Genomic DNA, 26,988 nt, shown 5'->3' with positions numbered 1-26,988 from the left:
TGATGAAAATAAAATATCAAATTAATAATTACAAAATATCAAATTAAGTTAAATAATTATAATTAATTATAATTAAGTTAAATATTATAAATAATTATAATAAATTTCTCAAATTTTTGATAAAGTTAACAGAAACTAATTAAAATGTTTCTTTGTTTTATATACATTTATATATAATTTTTATTATATATATAATATGATATTAAAACCTCAATGTTAAAACAATCATTATTTATTTCAACTATTATTTGCATCTAAAGAGTTATTTCCGGCACGCTTGAAAAATAATTGGTGTTATTTATCAGCGTCGTTGCGTGGCCCATTAGCAAGATATACATCCAAGCCGAAGAAAAATTATTAACATTATATTTCCCACTGACGATACAAAATAGAGAATTATTATTCTTCTAAAAAAATTATTACATGTCATCAAATTTCATTTATCGACTAATATTTATACTTCGGTTTACATCCGTATTCATCCCGCATGTCTCGCGGATACGACCGTTATCATAAATCTCTCATTAAATCCTTTTCACGAAGTTACGAGAGCGTTGTTTAGACATGAAAGAATACAGATATCAAATAGTATGCACTCGCGTAACGATGCAACGCTTTCATTTAGATAACAAAGGAAACGAGATTGCCATCGTCCATGCATTGCGCAGGGTGTCCAGGCAAGGGGTAGAAAATAATCAAGCGGAGTGTATGCGTGTGGGAGAGAGGAATGAGAGAGGGGAGAGGGAAAAGAAGGGTTTGGGAGGAGAATGAACTACGCAGGCCCGGCCGACTCTGAAATGTGTTATACGCCGTAGGACGCCACAGCGGCGGCGGTCGTGTTTGTTTAATTCGGTTTAACACATTCGGAGCGAGGGTCGCATCGACCGAAACGTAGCCTCCACGCCGTACCTTCGTCTCGTCCCGTTTTCGTTCAACGCGCTTCCGTGCGGAACCGAGCGTGCTTCTCGAGATACGGAGGAAGCTTAGGTCCCCCCCACATCCATTCTCCTCCACGAACAGATCCGATGATAGTGTAAAATAGATTTGGGGATGAACGCAATGAACGCGAGAGTTTGCGAGCTTAATCGTGTAAGTTCGGCGATGATGGATTCGCTGAAGGCAGTCGAAAAGCGAGATTTCAACGAGTTTCTTACTTCCTGGCGAAAAGCCTGAAGCACGAGTGTAAAATAGTATAAGCTACCTGAACGCAATATGTTTAATAAAATTATTAAAACATATCCACATATGTCTGTGTAAAAATTTCCCGCGAAAACGCGAGAGATCGCGTGTTTCCTCTAAATTTTTGTTTGTGCGAATTATAACGTAATACGGATCATGGTTTCCACAGTTCCCAGTATAATCCCTTAATTATACTCTCACGCGGATCACTTCATCTCGCGTCGCGTTGTTCAACACAACGTAACGTAACGCTCGTAATATTTACTCGTGTAATAATCTGTTAATAATCTAGTTGAGCGAGCAATGATGGGCGGGAGAGAGACGCGAGAAAAATAGAGCGCAAATGGGCGAACAGCGGCGGCGGCGAAGTTGGTGTGTTTCATTGGGATTTAGGAATCAAATATTTGCACGACTCGAGCTTCGCCTCGGTTTACACGGCGAGGCTCGCGAATCCTAAATACTCAGCATTTACCTCGACTCACCGGCGGAAAACCGGCACCCGGAGGGTGGTGGCGGGTAGAGCCGCGAAGGGAGCGTGCGAGTGACGGGTCTCTGGTTATACGCGAATACCGCGAGAGGGTTAATTTGTCGGCACCGCACGTTCGGCGCAGATTCGAAAATCGCGAGCCGGTACGATTATGCTAGGCGTGCGGCGCGTCAAAATAGCGCTGAATCAGCGGCCATTAAAGTCGGTGAGAGAGCGCGGCCCTCATTATTGCGAGTTAAATCGTCCGAGCGTTTATCCTTCGTAGAGAGTCGCTTGCGAGTCCCTAATTGGCCTTCTCGCACGATCGTCGTGAGAATGGAATCAACGCACGAGCTCGAGGAAGTGTGGCGTCAGGAGGTCTACGATCAATTTCCGCTTAGAAAGAATAATTGAATCGTTATTTCGAAAAGCATATAAATATATGCATTATTTTACGAAAATTAGTTTCATCGTGCAATTCTCTGTTAAAATTATGTCATCAATTCATGCAAAAGTATACTGAACAATAACAAGATATTTGTAACGCTGAGAAAATATTCTTGAGGCTATATATCGGTAAAGAAATTTTTGTAAAAAGACACATTCTATAATAAACAATTTTGCAACCATCTTTTCTTCTTCCTGAAAAAAATAACTTTCCATGACACGCTCTTCTCGCTTTTATTATGCTAATTCGAACATTCTTGCTTCTTTATCATAAAACCTAGTCGCATATGAAATTCCTTCTGCAATCTCCTTAAATATAAAGATGGCCCTAGAGCTCCGTGAACGGTTATCGGTTCGATAGGTCTGGCACTTAATTCACCGCGCGCGTCGTCAATATCCGGATGCTCTTATCCGCCTCGAACGCGCACATCGATTCGGTATGTATCCGGGTTTGGCAATCCGCTCTACCGCTCACGTCTAACCTACATACGCGGCATGATGGATGCTCTTCCATGTCCGAGTATCGTGCGAGAACGAAATGCACGTTAACGATTGCCGTGAAAATCGAGAGCGCGAAAATATGTTCGGAAACGCAGTAAGAGTAAAAAAAAAAAAAAAGAGAGACGATGTCGTACGAGGAACTGGTTCCTTTGGATCTCTATGGAATCTAGGCCAAGAGACCTGTCGACTTCCCGCCCTCCTCCCCCCTCTCTCTTCCCCAATGCCGGTATCCGAGGCTGACGCCCGATCATCTCTGTTCTCCTCGAATTGCTATCGATTCGATTCCTCTGGTCCTGTTTCTGGCTCGTATATATCTGTGTATATGTCCGCAAGCTTATCGTGAAACGTGGCACTTCATAAACATCTTAGTCTCAAACCTGTGATACTCCATATAAAGCTTCTATCCATATCTGTCACCTTGTCGCTAAGATACAAATCGGCCCCCCATCATTATTCGACAAATAATTAGACTTTCACAAATCTATATGTAATCGTCTCTTAAGATCTAATGATTCAATTCGGGAAATGTCGATATATTATTTCGCTCCTTGTCTGTCTGCGGGAATAAATCGTGTATGAAGGAATAAAAGTACTAAAAAATTTCGACTTCTATTTTTAAAATAGAATATTTAATTTCATCTTTCCACGGAGACTGTATATATTATAGATATAGAGATAATTCAATCAATTTTGCTCGCGCATCGTCGTAGAACAATAATCCGTCACGCGTTTCTTAACGACGGCGTCGTGACAAATTGGCGCGTACACGAGTGACAATCTGTATCAAGCGGACGACGAGAACGCTCGTCGATCTGTCCGTAGAGAAGCCCACCTCTGACATTAATACATCATCGATTGTCCTATAAACGTGCACGCCGCCGCTGGCGTGAAGTACCGATATTCAGTCCGCTCCAATCGTTCCAGGCATCGACACAAACCCGCCTATTATAGGTAGATACCGTTCCGTGGTAGATGCCCATCTGCAGTTACTTCGGCTCTTGCGTCGTATGTACCTGTATAAACCGGATACATCCGTACATAGAAAGGTATGCGCCCAGCAACCAGCATATTTGAGTACCCGCGCGAGTACGATACACTTTACTGCATACAAGGAAATGGCCGACATTAGTAGATAATGGCGTAAACAAATATATGAGAACCACATATCCGTCATACAAATAGAGAAGAGACATTTCAGAAGCTTCATTCGTAAAATAATATTACGTCATTCGTCGGATAATGATGGATAATACGTCGTATTTACGGGATTTTAGCTACACAGATAATTAATATTAAACATTTAAGACTAGTATGACATATAACGATCTTACCGAAAAAATAATTGAATTTAAAGTACTCAAATGATCCTAATGGCAATTCGTTAATTTATGATGTACTTTTATATATAGTGTTCTTTCTACTCCTTGTCGCAAAAGTTTGCAATCCATAAAGCAAAATGCACGGTGTGCGATAAAAAAATAAGAATGGCATAAGTGTATATATCCAGCATTCTTTACAAGGGGTCTGCAAACAACGATGGATATAAAATACTTTTTTTTACAACGGTACGTGATCAAATCTTGAGTAATATCTCTAAAGAGTTCATAAGAGTTTAGTAAGTACAGCTGTTATAAAGTTGACAGTTTTACAGCTGTAGTTTTTTCGTCAAATCTTATGATGTTTTTGAGAGCGTTTCATTCCACAACGTATTAATCTTTTTACATTTTATTAAATTAGTAATATTTCATAAAAGTTCTTTCTACGTTTACTTTTATATTGCAAATATATGCACTAGACTTATACAGAGTAAAGTTTGCATCAAAGTTCAAGAATTAATATTTTTGCTTTTATGCATTTAAAAATCTCTTTTTAAGTTTAAGAGATTTTCCTTGAAACTTTTCTTTACACAAGCGTAATATAATTATAAGCAAGAAATACACGATAAATTATTTGTTAGTGTAGTAGCGTAAAACGAGGAAATATCTATTCTCATTGTGCAATTAAGATGTAAAAAAGCAATATCCTATAATTGTGCAGATATGTAGCAATCTTTTGTTGCAAGTTATGTGGTTTTATTTTTTCTCGCAAAAGTCTACCTTTCGTCAAATCAATTGCGATATTAGTGAGTTCACGTCGATATATTTAATCATATTTCATTCGGACATTTATTACTCCAACGAAAATATATGTGACGACCCGCAAATTGAATTCCGGGAAAGTTAACATTAAAGCGACAATATCTGGTATTCACGCGCGTGCGACGTTATGCGAAATCGACATGGAAATCCGTAGTTTATTTATATCAGAGGGATAACGTTACTCTTGTGAGTAAGAGAGGATTAGAGAGGTCACAAATCACGGAATTGAACAGATTAAAATGGACATTCTGGGAAAGCAAAGATACGAGAATCGACCTGTCGGTGCATATACCCTAGTTTTCGTTTTTCATCACTCTTTATGCGAATATGAAAACTCTTTCACCGAGCCCGTATTTTAAAGGCTTCAAATATATTGGATCTAACACATCGATATATATGTACATGTTTTTGTACGTTTGTTTATATTTTTGCTCGCTTCCATTAAAATCGATTTAATCATGGATATAGAAATTCTTACACTATCATATCATAAATTAATAAGAAAACTGATAAGATTGACAAGTTTCACATATTTAAAAAAATTCTTAAATAAATACTGTCTTAACATTTTTCATCGATCGAAAATATTTGTCATAACGTATTTTCAGAATTTACAGCATCATAAAAAAAAAAAAGAAAACCACAATGAAAATCTCCCGTCATCAAGTGCGAATCTCGAAAGTTCGCCTTTACTTTTGCTCTAATCTTGATGTCCAACGCTCGACTGTGAAACGATACAAAACTCGAGCTCGAGTCAAACGCGATCCGTAAGACAAACCCGTACGATCCGCATGTCGCCAAGATTCGCCTTCCTCTCTGACCAATGTGCAGCCGACAAAGTTTCAAATTGGCCTCGGTCGTCGGCTAGAGGAGACGAACCCCAGGCGACCGACGCTCGTGTTGGCGCGCGATCCACATCAAATAATCCCTAAATAGAGAAGGCGACCGGCCACGATTACGAACGGCGGGACAAGAGAAACATGAAAATATATCACGGTCTTCGTCGCAGGCTAAATTTCTCCATTAACCATATATTATATATACATATATATCATTAGCAACACACATCTACAAAGCGGGGTCAGTTAGAGGGAAACGTAAAGCGCACGCGTACGCGTTTACATGTGTCTACGTATGCTCAAATACAAATATCAGGTTATCATGTGTACGTATACACGGAGGTGTGTATACAATTTGCAAATGCATACGCGGCCCGAGACACGCACGTAGACGGGCGGGGAACACAAATCACTGGTGTAGAGAGGGACAACACCGAGAGGAGGTGCCTCCATGACATACGCGCGTAATTGAATCGATGAATGCGTGTGTGGCGTTATCGTGTGATGTTATAACCCTACACCGGAATCCAATAAAAATCGTTAAAAATAAATTCTATACCAATACTTGATTTTTCTTTTTATTAGTTAATATATATATGTATGTATGTGTCAAGATTAAAATATATTAATAATAGTTGACGATTTAATGTATGTTTATTGCTTTTCTCTATTTCAAAATATCTATCTCTACTAAAAAAGAAACTCTATTTAAAAAATAGAATTATCTACTAAAATGCATATAGAAATTCATATCCCATGAAAAAGAAATGCAATTGACAGATATGACCATAAATAATCATGCAAAAATAATTCTATTAAATTTACAATTATAAAGCCATTATTTATATATACTATGATTTTTAAATATAAAAAATATAAAATGATGTTGAACAATGCATGTAGCTAAATGTATACTTTTGAGATCAATATAAGAGAAAATAATACTCGGAATTGTGTAATTCAGAATCCATCAATAATAGAAATTACTACGTAAATCTGGAACAAATCTATATATGTTCAATTGATATCTTGCATAATATATATAACATGTATCACATGTGTGTTTCACTAATATATTAACTAATATCCTGCCTGTGAGCTACCGGTGCCATATAGTTACCGTTTGTGCGTACACACACGGGGATATGTATACAATTTGCAAATGCACACGCAATTCGATACACGCGCGTAGACAGATTGCGACGCAAATCACCACCAACATTGATGGGGAAGTGGTTTCATCTAATTAAATCGATCATATTTTAAATACGGATTTTATTATTTCGTCGTGTTTTCAATACGTGATTTCAAAAATAATTATAAAAATTTTTAAGTCAAAAATTCTATTACATAAGCTATTTACTTCTATGTTGAATATTTTTGCGAGTATATTTTCTACAATATTAATTATGTGATTTTTTATAAAATTGCTTATATTCCACACACACACATTTTTCTTGATAATACCATATCGTTTTTTTAATAAAAAAGATTATGTACAATTAAGAATAAAAATTCAATACGTTATTTTTACACTCTTATTTTATTTCTATGTTGAATATTTTTACGAGTCTTTTATATAAATATATCGTCTTTTTTATATTTTTCATGTATATGTTAAAATGCCTGAGATTTACGATTAATTGCGCATATTTTATGAATAATAAAAAGCAATTATCAAGAAATGTGTTTCATGATAATATGTAATATGTTACGATTATGCAATAATTAGCATGATCGTCCTTGTTTGTGTAATTGCAATAAGCGACGTAACTAATTACATTCATGAAGCTAATGCATCTCAAACAACAAACCACATAAATGAAATCACAAGTGCATTTATAGAAAGATATATCTCGTTCAATACTATACAAATACCTATATATTATAATGTCAACATGATACCAATTAACTGGATTATATTAATAACACTATTTGAGTATACAAAAAAACCATGTGTTTAAGATGTACTAATAGTTTTTCGCGAGCAAGAGGCTTTTATAAAAGTAACGTTCAGTGAAAGATTTTTCTCCGCAAATATTTCCATTTCGCATACAAAAACCAAATATGCTTTCAGCATCGGTATGTATTTTCTCAGATAGATCAAGAATGGGACTATTTTATTTCAGAAAGCGAATAGAAGTAGACTATTCTATTTCTTTTCAGAAGCAGCAAAAATTTCCCTGAAACGTTTCCAAATACATTTGCTGTAAAAACCGCTGTGAATATTATCCTCAAAATCTAAATATATTGATAGGCATTCTAAAGAAATACACAAAAAAATTTAGAGAAGATTAATCTTTGATAGAAAACGTATTCTCAAGAAATATCAGATAATCAAAGAACGTGCCGTTACAAGCATATCATGCATCAAGCTTTCGTTATCTAGTCTTGAATGTTCATAAGCCTAAAACAAACATTCGTATATGTTTGATGAGCGAAAAGAATCTCACATCTAGTATTCAGCCTCGGACAAGATTAATAAAAGTGAATTCGAGGAAACACTTAAGCATAAGAACTAGCCAATCGCAAAAATTCTTCGGACGAGTTTCGATGGGGGGAGGGGGAGGGGCAGGGGACAAGTGCGAAAGGGAAACGATGCTGAGAGAAGAGAAATACCGAAGAAGTTCGCGCGTACATTGCCGAGAGCCGAGCATTTTTGAAACGAGCGTTCGCGTGACTAGGTTGGTCGATGGTTCGGCGTCGCGAGTGAGATAGAGAGAGCGAGAAAGGTAGACGAGAGAAACACGGGGTGGAAAGCCAGACGAGTAAGAGAACGAGACAGAGAGAAAGAGGGTGGGCGTTCGAAGGGGTCGCGCGGGGGGTACGGTAGGTGTTCGTTCGTTCGGCGCTCTGGTTCTGCGGGGGAGGGAGGGAGAGGGCGCAGAGAGTGTACAGGAGAAGGCTGGTGGATCGATTCAGCCGCTCGAGTCGAGTCGAGACTACGCTTCGGGGCTCCGCGTGCTCTGCTCTGCGGGCTCTCCACATACGCACACGCAAACCATATGCTCTCATACACAGACACGCGCAATCTTCTCCTTCCCCCTCACCCCCAAGAACGTGCGTGTGCGTGTAAAGACACCGCGGACTGATCACCATTTCAACTTGCAAACGCAAGCAAAGAGGGCAAAGAGGAAACGGAGACGCGAATCGGAAAGAGGGCGGAAGGGTTGGAAAGTTCTGTGTTGACTTTCATCGGATTCAGTCCGATCTAGTTTTAGTCGACGCGGCTTTGGATTTTGTATCGCTATTCGCGGTCGAGTATGCCGATGATATGAGAGAAAAGCTATATCGTTTCGGATTCGGGAAAAAATCAATGATGCCTTTAAGAATCAAGCAAATTTCGAAATATTTTTATTTTTATTTACGCAATTTGGTGAATTGTTTCTCCCAAAACTTAACAACCTTTCTATATAGCATATCTTTCTATATTCTAAATGGAAAATCTATAACAAGATGTTTTATTTTTAAGTACATGAATTCTAGAAATTTTATTCTATATCGTTATTTTTCAATCATGTTATTTTGAATTTCAATGGAAATAAAATTACATTTAATTATCATGTATTTGTGTTTTTTCTTAAATTAAAAAAAAAAATTATTCATTTTTAAAATAGCATCGACTATAATTATCAATAAAAATATTGTGCAATTATACATATAACATAATAGATACTGATATATATTCCATGGAATAAAAATATTTTAATAATAGCAATTTTGAACGCATCATTCTTGAATGTTACAGAATTCTAAAAGATTTAATTACGCGTGAAATGCGGTTCTGGCAGCATCCTCGAAAATAAAGTCTGGAAATTCGTGTTCTCGGTGTAGCTCGTTAGAAAAATTACAGGCTACGTCCTATACAATGGCAAAAGACCAGAATGTTTAATATCTTCCGACTGTAAAATACATCTCGCGATATATACCGTCGCAAAATAACGAGTGCAACGCCCGTTACGCTCCGTTTTCGGCGGCCACCGCTTATTACGAATGTTCGTTCCACTATGTGTTTCATTAGCATCAACCGCAACGTTTTATTACTGCTTGCGCTTAAGTATTTCGCAATTTACCCTGCCAAAAGTTTTAATTAATAAAACATTACAACGCGAGATTGCAATGCCTATATGCTAGATAAACAAATTTCGTGCCAATCGGCACGAGAATACATTTCCGATTAAACTGTAACTCCTGACTTTGCATCAGCGCGCAACTATCGTAAATCTACCTTCTTGTATGCATATGCGCATAAAACGATGTCACAGAAGAAATACGATCGTCTTTCGCGTTACACTTGTGTGATCCCTCTCTCGAAATCCCCATCTCGTACATTATTTCTTACTTTCTCATCGCACCATGCTCTTTTTCAACCATTTCATTTTTCATATATTTCTATTTCTTATTCGCGCAGCCGCAACATGAAACGGATCGGTCCATGTGTTTATGAAAAAATAAAAAAAAAGATATGAAAAAGATAAATATAAATGTCTCGAACCACGAAAGAGACAAAAGATACGAGATTGGTAATAAATCCCCACATTTCATTTCGTACTTCATTTAATTATCTCAATGTAATTTTCCGATATGAATCTGACGCACCTCTCTCTCTCTCTCTCTCTCTTGCACACATATGTTTACTCCCTCAATTTACGCATACGGGGGCGTTCGCACGCAATCGACCCGTGTGTACGCGCGCTACCCCGTGTAGCACGTATGCTTGAATGCGCGCAAGCACGCACGCACGCACGCACGCACGCACGCACGTGCGTGGAAACGGGATGCAAGGAGAGGAGAGAGAGAGAAAGAGAGAGAGAGAGAGAAGGATGAAGATGGAGAGGCGAACGTACTCCAGTACGATCTCTCTCGCCTCCGTAAGCGCTTCTGTCAACTGTACGTCGCTACCGGGGGGAGCACAGCCGCATTGCTCGCGCGCTGCAGTCAGCCTCCGCACCCTCTCCTTCCTAGTCCCTCCCCTCAACCCCTTCGCCATCCATCCGATCGTACCTGCAGTCGCAGCCACCACGGCGCGATTGTGTGTTTCGCGGTGCATGCCGTTTGTCACCATTCAAGACGAGCGAGTTTCGCCACGAGTCGACGACGAGAGAGAGGATTCTCCATCGAGATCTCCGAAGAGGGGATGCATCGAGGGAAACGAGGGATGAGGAGGGAGCGTTCACGCGTTTGCGGAAGACGCCGTCGTTGCAAAGCTTAGGCGACCGCTACGTCGCGATTGTTCCGAGAAATTGCGGAGTACGGTCGATTACTTTAACACACAGTCGTGTTATTATGAAAAACCTCATACGTATACGCTTATACTATGTATGATTAACCATATACCATATTACTATTCTATTTTTCTTTTTCTTCTTTATATGAATCTTCAGGTATTATTGCAGCTTCAGAAAATTAGCATCAGAAAATTATGGATGTTAATTCAATTTTCTTTCTCTGCGTTAATTATAATTAGCGCTATGATCTATGAAGTAAAAGCAAATCGTTAATAAAATTGTTATCGTTGACAAGATGAGTTTAGAATTTTTAAAGGAACCCCCAAAAAGCAGTAACAGTTGGTTCTTTGTCCCGAGGATACGCACGCAAGTCGAGAGTAACAAAGGATATAGAGCCGAATCTGATAGAATCCTCCCGTCCGCAATGTGCACGGTGCGATTACTCTGTATCTTGTGAAATCAACAAGATTATCCATTGACGAAATCGGACCATCTGCGCATTGTTCAGGTTTGCGATCAGCCAGCGTGCACGATATCCGAACAACAGCCCGTCATGATATTCGCGATAATCCTGAACATTAAAACACGATACAAGGAATGTTACTCGCGTCGCGATTACCTATTTTTTTCAATGCGTCATTAGCTACCGTTAATTATCAACCATTAATTATAAAACTTAGATCAAAGCCATACAATTTTTGAAAGATCCTTTTCACGCTATTATATATTATAGATGAACTTTACAAATTATTATCCTCTTCCGTTTTCTAACTCTGAACGCGCTTCATATCATGAATGCAGAACTCATTCTGTATTCTGTTTCCTCTCGAAAATATCCCCCGAAACGAACCACTCCAAAAGTTTTCTCGCGATAAAACATACGGGCCACTCAGGAACGGACGTGCTAAACGCATGTTTAATAATTGAAACCTGCTCGCGTTCGATCGATATCGCGCCCTGCTAATCGTGCCGCCGCCGCCGCGAGCGACGGATCCGATTTGCATCTCACCCCTTTCAATCGTCGTCGATGTTTCGCGTATAGTCTAATGCCGCGAACAATGTTCTCGCAACAAGTGTGCGTCTGTGTAAAAAATTCGATTACAGGGCCGTAATGCGAAAACGGTCGTTATAATCGTCGCTGTCCGAAATTTTTCGGACCGGCCCGCGGCGAGCCGCCGTAACCGAATTTCGGCAGCTTTCGTTGCTTCCGCGTCCCTCTCATCGATATTCTATTAATATTTCAATATTCCCGGCCAGCTGTCTCAGACGCGAGACAATATCTACGGCAAGTATGCATCTGTCGGTCCGTGACGGTCGGCGAGCGCCGCAGCGGAAACACCATCATGTGCAATATAAGAGTAAGACGACCCGTGTGCTTTACAGCGGCAACTTTTCTCCCGATCGCGCCGGTCAAAAGTGCTATTCTTATTTCGACAAACAATAACGTCTGGTGTATCGATAGTAAATTTTCTCGCATTACGCGTACCATTTTTTTCAAAGACGGGAAATTATTGTGGAAATTATTCAAGAATCTTAATGGTTGACGAACGTGCATAATATCATATATGCGAACGAATAACGTAAGGCGTCATTTGATTGAAAATGAGGAAAGTAGCGCTACTATTCGTATAGTTTTATTGGTGCATCCAGATCGAGAGTCAAAACGCTTTTCTGCATATTCCGCATTCCTTTCTCGCGCGCAAACGGAAAATCGATACGTATTCGAGAATGGAATCTACATCTTTCGCGTGTGTGGATACATGCGTGGAAAATATAAAAAAAAAATTTGTTCAAAGATATGTGAATATAGCTATTTCTGGTTTTATGCATATTCCATCTATTGCTAGAGATAAAAGTGTAAACGCGTTCTACTACGCGTTTTTTATTCCTGCGCAAATGGAAAACAATACGACTTTAAAATAGACTTCCATTCTCAGATCGGAAACTGAAACAGGTTTCTGAAGATGTCTCGCGCGTTCTTTTCGGGCGGAAACCGCAGAATAAAATCTTCGATATGAGCGGACGTGAAAAATGTAGCGAATAATATCCTCAGAAACGAGATGATGCTACGTCGCAGTTTGCGACGTGGATTATGATTTTTATATATCGGTTACATCGGCTTGAAAATATCACAGATGTGTTTTAAGGCGAGCCGGGGTGCATTTTGCATAACTTTATTACGTTTATTATGAAACTCTCTTAGCTAACTGCATAATAGTTTCAGTGAAACATAAACGCAATTCGAGTACTCTAAAATTGAAAAGCCAATCATGATGCACAAGTTTGCCTTACTGTAACAATGACAATCGATCCAATTAAAACTTAAGTACAATTCTAATTTCGAGTTGAAGCGACGTAATTAAAGTTTATACATTATGCCCCGCATTCTCTCGCTACTCATAACGTGTAGCATGCAAATTGCACGTTTACTATTACACTCCATTATTATAAATACCTGTTTCCCAACGCACCAATTTGCACCGTGAATTCGATCGATTGGGCGTAACTTTCTTCCACGGCCGGTTTTACTACACTAAAACAGAAAACATGACATCCCATTTAATATTTCGTAAATATAAATACAAGCTTGTATACATACGTGTATGTGTAAAAATATTATTTTGACTTTAAAGTAAAGCTTGCTTATTTTCTCCTTTAAATTCTACTCTTTTAATTCTCATCTACATTCAGCTCTTTTATATTTCAATACAATGCGCGTAGTTTTGTCCATTCGACTACTTAAGCATTAAAATCGAATGAATGCATTTTGAATGACTGCAAACACTTTATTCCACTGAGACGCTCTGCTTCATAATGCTGTTCCCTATTCGGTGCTAACAAGGCGTAAGCATCCGAATGAACTAGTCTCATTGAGTACTTAAAAATGATAATATAACCGGAATTGACTAAGTTACTCGCTTGCTGAGCGAGTCGCTCTAACATGGTCTTAAGATACGTAAAATACATCCATGCTCTAAATTTTTTATTAGTCATCTAAAACGATTATTATACGTTATTCATTTATCGCAAAATTATTCGATGCTTGAGTTTATCTTTTTTCTATGGCTCTTTCAATCATGTCAATAATGCAATTTACGATGCGTATTCCACTATTGAAGTGCGTAGGAATGATAACGTTGGAATTGTCGCTTGTTCGAGAATTCGATATCCGATGTAAACGTCATGGGAGAATATAATTGAGATACTTATCTAATCAGCGGATAAGTAAATCCGTTAATATAGCTATGTATTCCCAAATGAAGCAAGACACCGTATTGATTAGAAACTTAAGTTACTCGCCGGCATGAAGTTATTATCACTCGTCGGAGACACGCGACGTACAGATTAACCGTAACAGAGCAACGATAAAGGCACATTTGCACTTCGCGAGAAGCGTGCTTATGCTGCCTAATTACCCGCGAGAGTAATCGCAATCAACACCTCTCGTACACGATCGACATTACAGTTCAACAACTCGACTCCCGGCGTTCCTCTATTGTCCTGCCCGTCTAATGCGCCCTCCTCTTCCCCCTCCGCCTCTCGAAAACATAATACGCAGTAGTCGCGCCGCATTGATAAGAGCTTGTGTAACGCGAAATCGCTTGCGCGAACAACGAATGCTTTCCGCGCGACTATCGTTGGAAAGTGAATTATCTCGGGATGAGTATCTCGTGGCATCGATCGCGAAATGCGAGTACAGGCCCTTCGCGACCGAATGGCTAGACTAATTAGACGATAGAACGTTACTCGAGAAGCGCAAAAGCGCTTCTAACGAGCGGTGTTGACCGCGATACGCCGATTGCGGAAACGATTGGCTAACAAGACTGCTCTCGGAGAGCACCCGCTCAAAATCGATCGTCGAACCGGATTATTAACGAGCGAGATAACGACACTGTCAACAGATCGACGACGAATAACGACCGCAGAAGCCTCTCAATTCGTATACCCTCTTAAAAATTGTATATAATCAAAGTTTAATACGTAGATTTCTTTTAACATAAAGTATAGAGTTTTAAAAGATCTTTTATATATATAATATATAAGGATCTTCCCAAAAATTATACGGTTGATATCTCACTTCGTTTCCGAAAAATATACCCGCGTCACTATAAATGCCGCACCCTGTATATATTTTAAATTAATTTCTCGAAATATATATGATTAAATAATATAATCGTTCAACAGATTATTAATAATAAAATAAAAATCTCTATTGTGTTACTGCATTGCTTTTTAAAGACCAAAACAAAAACTACAAAAGCCATGCAAAATATTTATTATTTATTTATTTATATCTTTTTATTTAATTATTTATTTTATTTGTGCAAAATCGGAATAAAACAGTGTTTAGAATGATGTTTGAAATCTTAATAGTAAACGAGCAGACTCTGAGAACAGGGGGACCAGCCACCCTTTGGGATGGTAATAATGAGCGCCGCGTGGCGAAAGGGTGCCGGTTACGTTGGCCCTTTCGGGTGTCCGGAGTGCCGTTATTAATGAAGAACGAAATAAATTTCGGCGCGCGCGGCTCGGCTTATTATAATCCTCGCTGTATATACGTTGCGCTTGCTCCGCCTCAATCCTTTGCGCCGATTCGCGTCGTCCCACCCCGGTACTTTCACCTTTCTATCTGCCCTGCGCCGCATGACACGGCGGATTATCGTGCGCCGTGTCGAGATCGTCGAATTATTCCACGGTCGACAACGCCCTTTTTAAGTCTGACGAGAATGCTCACTTCTCACGCACGTGAAAATGTGCGTCACCCCGTCTATACGCAATGTTACGAAACTATTTCGATTTTCTCACGAAAAGTGAGAAAATTTCCGGCGAACGCGTTAAAAATAATTTCGCGCACATTCTTGGCTTTAAAGTAATATGTAATATTTTAATTTAAAATTACAACGTATACAATGTATACATAATACAGTAATGTTATGTATGATTATTATATATATGTATATCGTATTTTAGAGTTTACGACGATTGTAATATAAATTTTTGAAGGAATTTTGAATAAATTTAATAGAGAGGCGTTAATCATAATTATGATTATAATTTAGAAAAAAGAAACAGAAAAGGATAGTTCCTTAATTAAAGTCGGTCAGGTAAACCTGTAAATGTAAAGAATAATGTAAAAGTATCCGGGTGGCAAATATGTAATTTCGTAGGATCGCAATTCCCAAATCGGACGTATTTTCTTAAGATCAATAGTCCACCCTTTCCTGTCCTTTACAAGAAAATGTATCGCGCTCCAATCCATTAATTTAGTTCCCACTCGTGACCACAGACGAGATCGTGCGGTTGCACCAAGAGTCATGGCTCAAGCCGGAAACTCGAACGTCGAACAAAGTTGCCCGTGAGAGACCGCAATACTCTTCCCACAATGCCAATCCGATACAATATTTACTCGGATCTGGTCCAAAGGCGACTTCACGAAATAGTTGCATATTTTACGGGCGAAAACAGAGATACAGAGCGTGATTCAGATTTATATCTTACGATAAAAATTTATATACCATTGTATGCATCGAAATTTATTGTTTTAGATGAATTATAAAAGATTTGATCTTTTCGTATATATATGACCAATCTTTTATTATTTCTTATTTTATTGATATGTTAATCGAAATCGAAAAAAGATGCATTGATGAAAGATCTGTATCCAGTAATATAATTGATGATTTTCAATTAGATTAATCATTAAATTCAATGAATCCCGACTAATTTTTGCCATGTTTATTGACACGTTAAATCCGGAGATTTCAACACATCTCGCTACAAGAATAATTCTGACACTTGCAAGAAGATTTCCGGGCGTCTAATCTTTGCGTTTTCGATTAATGTTTCATTAAGTTCTGTTGATCTTACGTCGGCAGCTTTCGATCCACAGTGCCGAAGTACCTTGTTTCCCTTGAAAGATCGTCATTCCGACGTTCTACCCCGCGATTCTCTCTTAGTGTTTATGTAGGAGGGCGAAGTCGAAAGGAGATGCAGGATCGAAGACGGCTGGGTGGCATGCCGAGGTGCTTTAAGCCGGCAGCTTCGCGTGAAATTCAAAGTCAAGAAATCCTGCCGCAAATGCGAACTCAAGCTCATCGAATTAACCGATATGTCACTGGCGCCGAACTTAATGCATTTAATATTTTTTTAACAAACTTTATTTTTTGATAAAATTAATCGTTATTATATTAAAAAGAAAAATATTTCGTGCTCGTTTAAATTAATATTTATGGATTTATCTCTCTTTCTTTTTCTCTCTCTTCCTAATATATTAAGATAAATAAAGATAAAAAAATTTAAGATTGTAATATCTTTTTTAAATCCAATCGATCTTCAAAGAATACACATTTCTGTGTTGGCTTATTAATTTTATTAATTCTTTGTATATATACGGGTGTATCAAAAATAAAGTTAGATAGCATATTCTTTGTTAGAAATGTTATAAAAGTGCAATTTTTAATATTTATAATAATAAGATTTTTTGTATATATTATAAAATTTTTGTTTAGTCAAAGAAATTGTTTTCATACCAAAATGAAAAAAAGATAAGAAATTTTTTAAGAAACTAGAAAAACGTTCGTTATATACATATTAAATATAAGATTTCTAAATTATTACAGGGAGAAACTTGCTTTGCTACACCGCGTAAGCTGCTAAAAGCGTGTACGTTTATTATAGTTAATTTCCATTATAGGAATCGCGAGAATACCAAAGCGAGAAGCTGTGCCCCATGAGACATCGAACGGTCCATGCAGGCAAGGAGAGTAAAAGCAAGACGGTCTCGAACCGCAGGTGCAACCATCCGACGCCCGAACGCCGAGCACAGAACGCACGTGAACACGTGCCCTCCCCTCTTCCCCTCTCCTCTCCTCTCTCTTTCTCTCTCTCTCTTCACTGTCTCGGGCAACACCGAGAATCTCCCACGGGATAAAACCAAACCCGGGACCACGCCGGTTCCATCCTCCTACATACGCGGTCGCGGCAAGCGGTTCCTCCGCTCCGTCTGGACCAAACCGTTTATCCCGCCGAACTTTCAGCCTCACCGAGTCTACTACGTCCGACCAGCTCCCAACTCCCAGCATTTCCCCTTCTCCGACAGTTCCCGACCACCACTTGGAGCAGACACCCCCTCCCCCCTCCCCCCCGGCATCCACGGCCAAACGCCCGGGGCTCCGAGCTTCCTGAATATTTTATTTACTCGTCGCCCCGCTTCTTCCTCTTCGCCTCCTCGGGTTTCGTTGCACCGCCTTTCTCTCTGTCTCTTCGTCTCGCATGTACCCCGCTTTCCCTGTCGCAGCCGTCCCGACCCCACCTGAACATCGATGCCCCTCTTGTACTCGGCAATTCTACCGTCGATCTTTTCCTTCTTCGATGCCCCGAGCCTTTTTACCTACTTCATCGTCCTATCGTCAACCACTATCTTTTTACCCTTAATCGCGTGAATTTATCTTGGTTAAGAACGTCTTCTATAACAGCGGCTGCTCGCTCTCACTCTCTCTCCATTCGGCTTTTTTTTTCACGCGGAATCACATATAACAGGCATACCTGCACGAATATACCCGTTTATATGCGCGGTGTGCAATTATGATACATAAAATTCGTACGCTGCGCCGCATAATGACCCCACTTCCCGCGGTCGTCTTTTCGATTTTCCCGAACTGATTCCTGCCGGATAGACGCGATAATGTTTCTCTTTTATGATCGCACAAAACCAGTAGATTCTTTTAATTATTCGCGTTATATCCGGAGCGTTGCAATTTTCTCGGATTTATTCTCGAACTTTTCTCGTCGAAGGTTGTATAACAGTAACAGGTAAAAATTGACAATTTTATTCACCGAGTGTCGTCGTCTAAAACCTTCGTAAAGTCACGAAAACTTCTTTAAAAGAAACGAGTTGATATTGTTTTGAATTGAATTGAATGTGATTACTATGGGATATTCTTAATTTTAAAACAATTTAAATCGAGACGGCGTGCTCAAATTTGGAAATAAATATACGTCTATAGTTTATCTTTCTTTTATTTAATTGTATATATCTTGCAATTGTTAGATTTAGTTTAATTGAAGCAATTTCATTGAATATATGTTTTATCCTGCTGGAGCCCAACTTTGCCAAGTCCCATCAATTTTCAATCGCGTAATTGGAACACTATCGATTCCCCTACGCTAAAATAACCGCTATTCTTGTTAGATAACTCGACTTCCAGCGGTTGCGGTTCAGAGCGTTCGACGTCTGAGACAAGCCGTTGAATATACATATACATATATATATATGTATATGTATATATATATATATATTCTCTCGCAGCGAATTCCCCCGCTATAGCCGAGGCGGAAGCGGATAATCAAATATCCGCGAGAACCGGCCGGAACCGGTTACCGCGCGAAACAAATTTCCCGCGATCGCGCACATAACTTCTCATTGAATGTTATAACTTCATTAAAACGAGCAAGCGAGTGGATATACGGCGGCGCGAGCGAAATGAGATTATGCAGGATGCATCGTCCCTTCGGTTTCGGGCGCGGACTTCTTCGTTAATTTTGCATCGAGGTTCCGCATGCGTCGTATATGCGTGTACACTAGGCCCGAAGCACACGGTGATGTGTGCCATGTATATATGTGTGTGTCTGTGTACGTGTATGTACCGAGACCTAATCCGCGACGAGGATAGCCGGTGATTTCATAGGGAATTAATCGATCGGGAAGGGTAAATTCGTGTGCCGGTATTAAAGGATTTCCCTATGGTTGTGCTGATAATTCGATTGTACTTCTGTACATACACGCATACAAAGAACAGATACGTAACATACGCACACATGCGCATATTGTGTACATACACACATACAAAGAACAGATACGTAACATACGCACACATGCGCATATATATATATATATATATATATATATATATACATACACAGACGCTGTTCCGAAGCGCAGTCGGCCAGAACGAATGAAATCCGGAATAAATTCCTAGTTACAAGCGCGCGAGCAAAAATAAAATCCACTCGCCGTTGGCGTCGGCATGCCCGTCGTAAATTTCATGCCGTCGCGGATGCACCTCTGTTACAAGATATACATAATCCAAGCTCGTTCCATTGTCAATGCTACCGAGCTGGCGTTATGTATATGTATGTACGAATTACATTTCTCTCGCGCTACCTCGCGAAAAGAAGACAATGCTTTATTTTTAACTAGGAACGGCGACTTGCTCTTCGTACCCGTGTCTATTTTTAACAAGTCGTTCCACCTGCCATTGCTACAAAAACCGTCTACAGAGTGTCTCACATTTTTCTGCATTATCTTTCAAGCGAGAGAAAGAAAGAGAGAGAGAGAGAGTGAGAGAGTGCACACATTTTTAGAAAAATTAAAATCTCTATCATTTCAAACAATTAAAATGGCAGAAATTAGTGATTATAGTAATTTGAAAACTTCATAAAATTGCAGCAACATCTAAAAAAAAAAAAAAGAGAGGGGGATTGAACTTCAAAGAAATTGCATCACGTAGAAGCTAAATGATTCAAAATAAGCTTGTGCGCTTGCACTACTGCACATTATACATTTCAAACAAATGTAGTGCACGCTTTGGCAAAAAGAAAAAAAAGAATAAAAATATATATATAAAGCGTAAATAATATATATATAAAGCGTTACGCTAATATACCCGTATTTTTCTGTACCGTTTCTGCTTGATATGGAAAAACAGATGTTACTTTATTTATATAAGAATTAATGTGCCCGTAGTTACATCTACTGGAAAAAAAATATGAAAGAGACATTGTTGGAAGAGAATCACGTGACGTTTAAACAGCACGAACGTCAATAGAGCGCGTTACCAAGATTGTGTAGCCTTCGCGTAAGAAGCCATTACTCGTCGTGTTTAACATCCGAGGGAAAGCGCCTGCCTCAATTAGCGGGACAGACCGTAAAACCCTTCCCACGCCGGAAATCAGCTCCGATCCTTATCCGCTTTGTAGCCCGGGTGCCAAGAAAGCGCGCGCAGCACGATAATTGCTTTTCTGCCCGTAGCACAACGAAAATATTGTTGCTGCTACCGGCGCGCCGCTGTGCTGATGGCATAAATTTAGCAGAAAAAATAGAAAGAGTAATCGCCTTATCACACATACATACACAAACACACATACGCGAGAGTCCCCGCGACATCTCTCCAACCCCAGCGAGCTTAAAAGCGGGGAGAATTTCGTAGCTCTTGCGAAGGTTCTTTGAGCGCACATCTATTAATCTACCGCAAACGACTTCAAAATTTAGTCACAATTATGTTTTTCTCATAAAGATGTTTTCGTTGAATGATTTTTCCTTCACCGATTTCACATATGAAATTGTAAAAGATACCTGTATCAAAATTTTTTTATTTACTCCCCCACACCATGCGAGAGAGAGAGAGAGAGAGGGAGATTTTAATTTAAATAATTATATTTAAATACAGAAGTATATATATTAAGAAAAACAGAAAATATCGTTTCTTTCAATAGATTTTTTTTGCATACTACGGTTAAAAAATTGCATCTCACATATATGGCGGAAATATGACAGAAATGCAGAGTTATAAAACGATAATGATTTAACTAACGAAGACGAATATTCATACAGAAGGCATGAGAAAAAGGTAGGCAAATGGACGTGTGTAGCGTGAGTAGCGTATGTAATGGAGAAGCACAAAAGTAAATTACTACGCAAATGCTAATCAACGCAGTACACTCGTAGAAAAGAAGAGAAAAAAGGGGACAATGATTATTTTTCCCGCGGACTACGTTACTACTGAAAGAATAATGTTCGCGCGCAAAAAGGAATGGCGGCAATTCTGGAAAATGTGGAATGGTTTTCTAGCAAATCTTTCCTAACCAACCTCTAATTTACATCATAATTATAATTCGCGCAAGAAAAAATTCATTTTATGTATAATAAATGTCCAAATTAAAATATCTATATAATATATAATAAAATTAAAAAAAAAAAAAATAAATTTATCTCTAGAGCACACGTAACAGCTCATTATATATCCATTTTTTAATCAAAGAAGAAAAAAAGGGAAAAAAGTGTAGAATTGCATTTGAGAAGCTAATATACCGACAAAATATACTGGAGACTAAAAGACAAGATGCGAAATAATATTCGCGCGGTTGCCGGAAAAGAAGAGGCCGAACACTCTCTAAATAATAATAATAATGATAATAGTAATAACCCGAATATATATAATTGCGGAAAACATTCCCGGTGACATCGAGGGCGAAGAGAGCGGTAATAATAGCCGACGAATAATTTTCACCCCGGATGCTAATAAACGTCGTGCGCGCTGGGAAAAACGGAGAAGAGAGAAAGAGAGAGAGAGAGAGAGAGAGAGCAATCGAGTATTTTTCCCGCAAACCGACCGAAAAAAAAGTAGTGTTCGCGTGGTTCCCGCCTCCTAAAAAAAGAAAAAAAAAGAGGAGAAAAACGCGGGAGAGACGGTCCCCGGGGACAAGACCGAAGGCACTCGCTGCTAATAGGCTTAAGTTATTAAACGAGAAGGAAGGGGAGGGCACAGAGGGGCCGACAGGTGTGAGCACCGTGAACCGTCGCACGCTCTTTCGCAGTCGCGCCAACCGCTAGATAGAGAGATGCGCGAGCCTTCAATCTCTAAGGGCGAATGCCGCCCTTTTATATCCGCAAAACTGCAAAATCATCGCGATTCGCGATTTAAGTCACGTCCGCGCTTCTCGAAGTTATCGGCGAATACGGATCCCGAAGACCAGCACCATCCGCGATAACGAGACACGTGCCCCCGTTCTAAGCGCGAATTCACGAATTGGTGCGCATTCAATGCGTTCTTACGCGCTAAAACTTTCCAAGAACGTATAATCCGAGCGCTTAACACGTTCGTTACCTTTCGATCGTTAAGCTTCGATATTACGACTCTCAATATTAAAATTTATCATAATATAATTTTATTTTTTCCGAGAGAATTATAGTATAATTTGCTATCACTTATAAGCAGTATATTTTCGTTAATAGACATGTATAAAAAAAAAAAAAAAATCTGTTCAATAAAAAAAAATGAGAAACAAATTTAAAAAATTTTAACATTAATAACTAGCCAAATATTTCTCATGGAATTCTCATGATTTCTACAAGTATATATATATCTTGTCTTAATTTTAAATTTCATATAGATTATTTTTCAATGTGCATTTTTGAATGTGTAAGCTTGAAATGTTTCATCGAGCAACTTTGATTTAGAATAATTGCGGCGATGCCATTATAGCGCCTAAGCGGTAACTTTGGAGAGCGTTAATAAATCACGTCCTTCATTTTCTTTAAGACAAGACGCCGCCGTTGGAAAATGCGCATGTCTCGGGATGGCAACGCGGTAATGCGGTTGGCGTTGCTGGTTTATAAGCGCTGCTACCGTAAGCACTACGGTGTCGCGTATTTTCTGAATGGATCGCTGCGCAACCTCCTTAGCTCTTGCCTGACTAGCGAGATATACGGGCACGGGCTCTTAGAATAACTATTTTCCTCGTTCAGCGAACAGTATGACGCTTTTAATATGCTGCGCATTAAATTTACATAAAGAAGAAATTGTACTTAACGTACAATGAGCGGAATTATTTAATATAAAATTATCTTCGACAAATAATTGAAATTTGAGAATAAAATTTTTTATTCTCGAGTTATATTAAAAATAATCATTTATTTTTACAATTTTGCAAAATACTGCATAATGCACACATACAAATCTTGGATATCAAACTACAACTTCCAAAAATATTTTGCAATACATATAATTTTATTATTACACATTGCCTTGTCAAACCTAGCAATAAATTAATAGAATAATAAATATTAATAAAAAATATATACAAATCGTAAAAAAAAATTTGTCTAAAAATACTTTCACATTAAATTTAGAAACATCTATTCGCGAGATGTGCAAGATGAGTACCAAGAAAATTTCAGGAAATTGTGCCGCTAACAAAGTCTACCCGCCTATCCGCTGCTAACAAAGTCTACCCGATAATCGCTTAGGTAATTAACGTTGATTAACGTTTCCTAAACGCGATTTCAACGCGAAGACGCTCCGATGGTAGATGTGTCTCTCAATGTTTCCATCGAGTGACTTTGAAATATAGCCTCGAAGTGTCTTATCGTGTCAAACCGAACCAAGACCGTCGCGCGAATGTAAATTTAACGGAATAGATTAAAATTTGATTATTAGCATTCATGTTATAGACTACGCGAAACACGTTTATACTCTATATCATTTTTTTCCTGTTTGATCTCGTATAAAAGAATACAGATAATATAAATTTAATGTTTCCTGTTGTTGATAATTTAGGACTTCTTAGTGCAAAAATCCACAGTTTTATGCACAACAATAATATATATTTTAATGCGCGCTCCATTCGTTCCACGTTTCGAAAGCACATACTGTATATTCTATTGCAGAAATATATATTCTATTATCCCGCGCTTATTTTCTTGTATGCGTATTATGCTTTCTGCGCAGTTACATTTTCTATCGCATTAAAATAACAGAACTGGAAATGGAAAAAATTTCAGGATTCTGCTCGGATCGCAACACAAGCGCACAGATAGATGCTGTTATGCTGAATCAAGCATGAAAGGAAACAAAACCTCAAAACATCGCATTCGGCAAACAAGCCGCGCGTTAAAATGTATCGAGCAAAACTCTGTGATTCAAGTTGCACAAGATCTTCAAATTTTCAAACAAATCATATTACATTTACAATCCTTTTGATTTAAAGTCGATTATTTTATTTTAATTAAAAAAATATTGAAGTAGATCAATGTTTGCTGCAAATTTTCATTGTTTAATTTTAAATATCTTTATAATTAACCGCCAAGTTACAAGTTTGTTAAGGAAATATCAACTTTTATTATCTTAAATTTAGCTCTCTTGTGTAGTTTATACACTATTATCTAAATTATAACATATATTAAGATCGCTCATTAACGAGAAAGCAAACAAAAGAGAACAAATTGTTTTCTTAAATTAAAAATATCGATTTTAAATTAATCAAAAAAACCATGTAGCTAAAATATAGTTTATTAATTCCGGTCTCTCGTATAATGTGAACGCGATATCATGCCCGACAGTCTTCGGAACGTAGCTGTATGTTTCATAATAGCGTTATCAGACGAGACTCGCGCGTCAGACCGTATATCGATCGCGTTCGCGACCACGGCAGTTTCTCATCGTGCACCGAGCATCTTACGACACGCTTTGCAAACAATATACGGCAAAAGCATCCCCCCCCCTCCCCGCAACGGAGGGAGGCCAGACTATTATGCCCTGTCTCTCCCAAGAAAATCCAGCCCAAGCCTGGGCGCATTATTCCATTCGCAAGAATCCAACGTCGCGCGATCCTTCTTAGAGGCCACAAAGGGGTACCTTTCTACCGGTATGAAAATCTCGCGAAAACGCCACTACGAAAAGGGAAGAGGAAAGGGTTGAAAAGCGTCGGCGAATATGTGCGCGAGCGCGCTGCTGGAGGAACGCGCGAGAAAGGAGGGTGGAAAGGTAGGATACGATATGAGTGGAATACTTTACGACCCCATTTTTCAGAAGATCACCTTTTGTCCCGTCATTCTCCCTTGACTCGTTCCCTATTTCGTCTCTCGCTCGCTCTTTGTTTTACCGGCGGTGATCTCTCTCTCCTTACTTGATATCTCTTTCTCTCTCCTTTGTTCTTCTAAACTTAGCTTGCACGTTCTCTACAGTGTATTTGCATATCGCGGAATCGTCCGCTTGATTTCACAGGAACTCTTTGATCCCCGAATTGAAATATAAAGGCAACGCGGTGTTGTTGCGGCCTGTTCTACACAATGTGTAAATGCATCATATTTTACATCCGGGATGCGCCGCTCCAGTTTCGCTCGCTTCTTTTTGTGTTTTTTCCAAAATCGTACGGGACATTTGCCGGACTCTTTTTCCTTTCACTTTATACTCTATTCTCATGTCATTTTACTTAATTTATGCGGGTACTTGTACGCTTCTCCAAAAATTCCAAAGCTTTTACACATTTTTATTATTCAAAAATCATAATCGTGTCACGCGTGCATCCAATTAAATAAAAAACGAGACGCTAATGAGGCAAAAATCTGTAATTGCGCAGAAAAATTTATTCGCTCGCATTATTCGCAAGGGGTGTCAAGCAGTCTGGAAAATTATTGCGCACTCTCCTGTTACTTTCCCGCGCTATCTCGTTTTTTCCATTCGTACTTCCTTCCTGCTCTCTCCCGTCCGTAGCTCAATTTTTATTTTCTCGAAAGAAATCTTTGAACAATCGTATATTTCGCTGATGATCATACATGCGTAAGTTTACGATTAATTATTCGAAAAGAAAATGCGAATACAGCAGTGAATTCAAAATACATAAAACATTTTAATATATATGAGTTACGAAAAGTATTTTTCGATCGATGTATATATCAGAAAGAAAGAGACGTGAAGATAATTCGCACAAAAGGGTAAAAAACTGAAGGAACGAGACTGATAGAGAATGATAGAAGGTGACTGACTTTTTGGCCGGACTCATAGAGAGAACGGCCGAGATATAAGAAATAATAAACGAGGCCATTAAGCCCGTGAATTTTTCTCGTGCGAGAACGGAGGGAAGCGAGGCGAAAGAACAAAAGCCCCCCGAATTTGCAGTCTTTACATCTCACGGTCCTTATATTTTCATACTGCATACTCTATTCCGCTTTCTTTCCTGTCCGCCTACTCTCTTCCGCTTTCCCTGTTCCTCGTCGACCGGCCGTATATGTCGTCGCGGACCGTTTCGTACGCCTCATGCCGGACTTTATAAATTTGTGAAATGCATCACCGCATAATCTGCATGTGCTCTGTTTGCGAACCAAAATCGAAATAAAATAAGAGAAATTAAAATAAGCTCGTCTTTCGGTCTGTATACTGGATCTCGTGGAATTTTTATCAAGTAAAAGATATTTTCTATATAAAATAAAAGAGATTGAAAGAGATTGAAAGAGCGAGAAAGAGAAAGGAAAACGAAAGACACCAACAAAATCTAACTCTTTCAAGTATAGATTTTTTATACAAAAAAATTGAGTTATTAACGTTACGCATAGTATTTTTTATAAAAGTATAAAAATATTTATGATTCTTTTTTGGTATTAATTGATTTTGATATGAAACAATGTACATAAT

The 26,988-nt window shown here is 38.7% G+C and overlaps 1 protein-coding gene across 2 annotated transcripts in view; it reads right to left on the bottom strand.

Moving 5' to 3' along the window:
* LOC115244919 overlaps nt 1-26,988 on the bottom strand; it is a 239,805-nt gene that overhangs the window by 172,157 nt on the left and 40,660 nt on the right. For both annotated transcript variants that reach the window (XM_029822936.1, XM_029822943.1), the window contains exon 2: nt 13,254-13,331. The gene's annotated coding sequence lies outside the window, so the exon portion shown is untranslated. The remainder of the gene's footprint in view (nt 1-13,253; nt 13,332-26,988) is intronic.

This window comes from Formica exsecta, unplaced genomic scaffold (assembly GCF_003651465.1).
Source record: "Formica exsecta isolate Colony F162 unplaced genomic scaffold, ASM365146v1 scaffold122, whole genome shotgun sequence".
NCBI lineage: Eukaryota > Metazoa > Arthropoda > Insecta > Hymenoptera > Formicidae > Formica > Formica exsecta.
The sequence above is the reverse complement of the archived record's forward strand: the minus strand, read 5'-3'. Positions and strand labels throughout refer to the sequence as shown.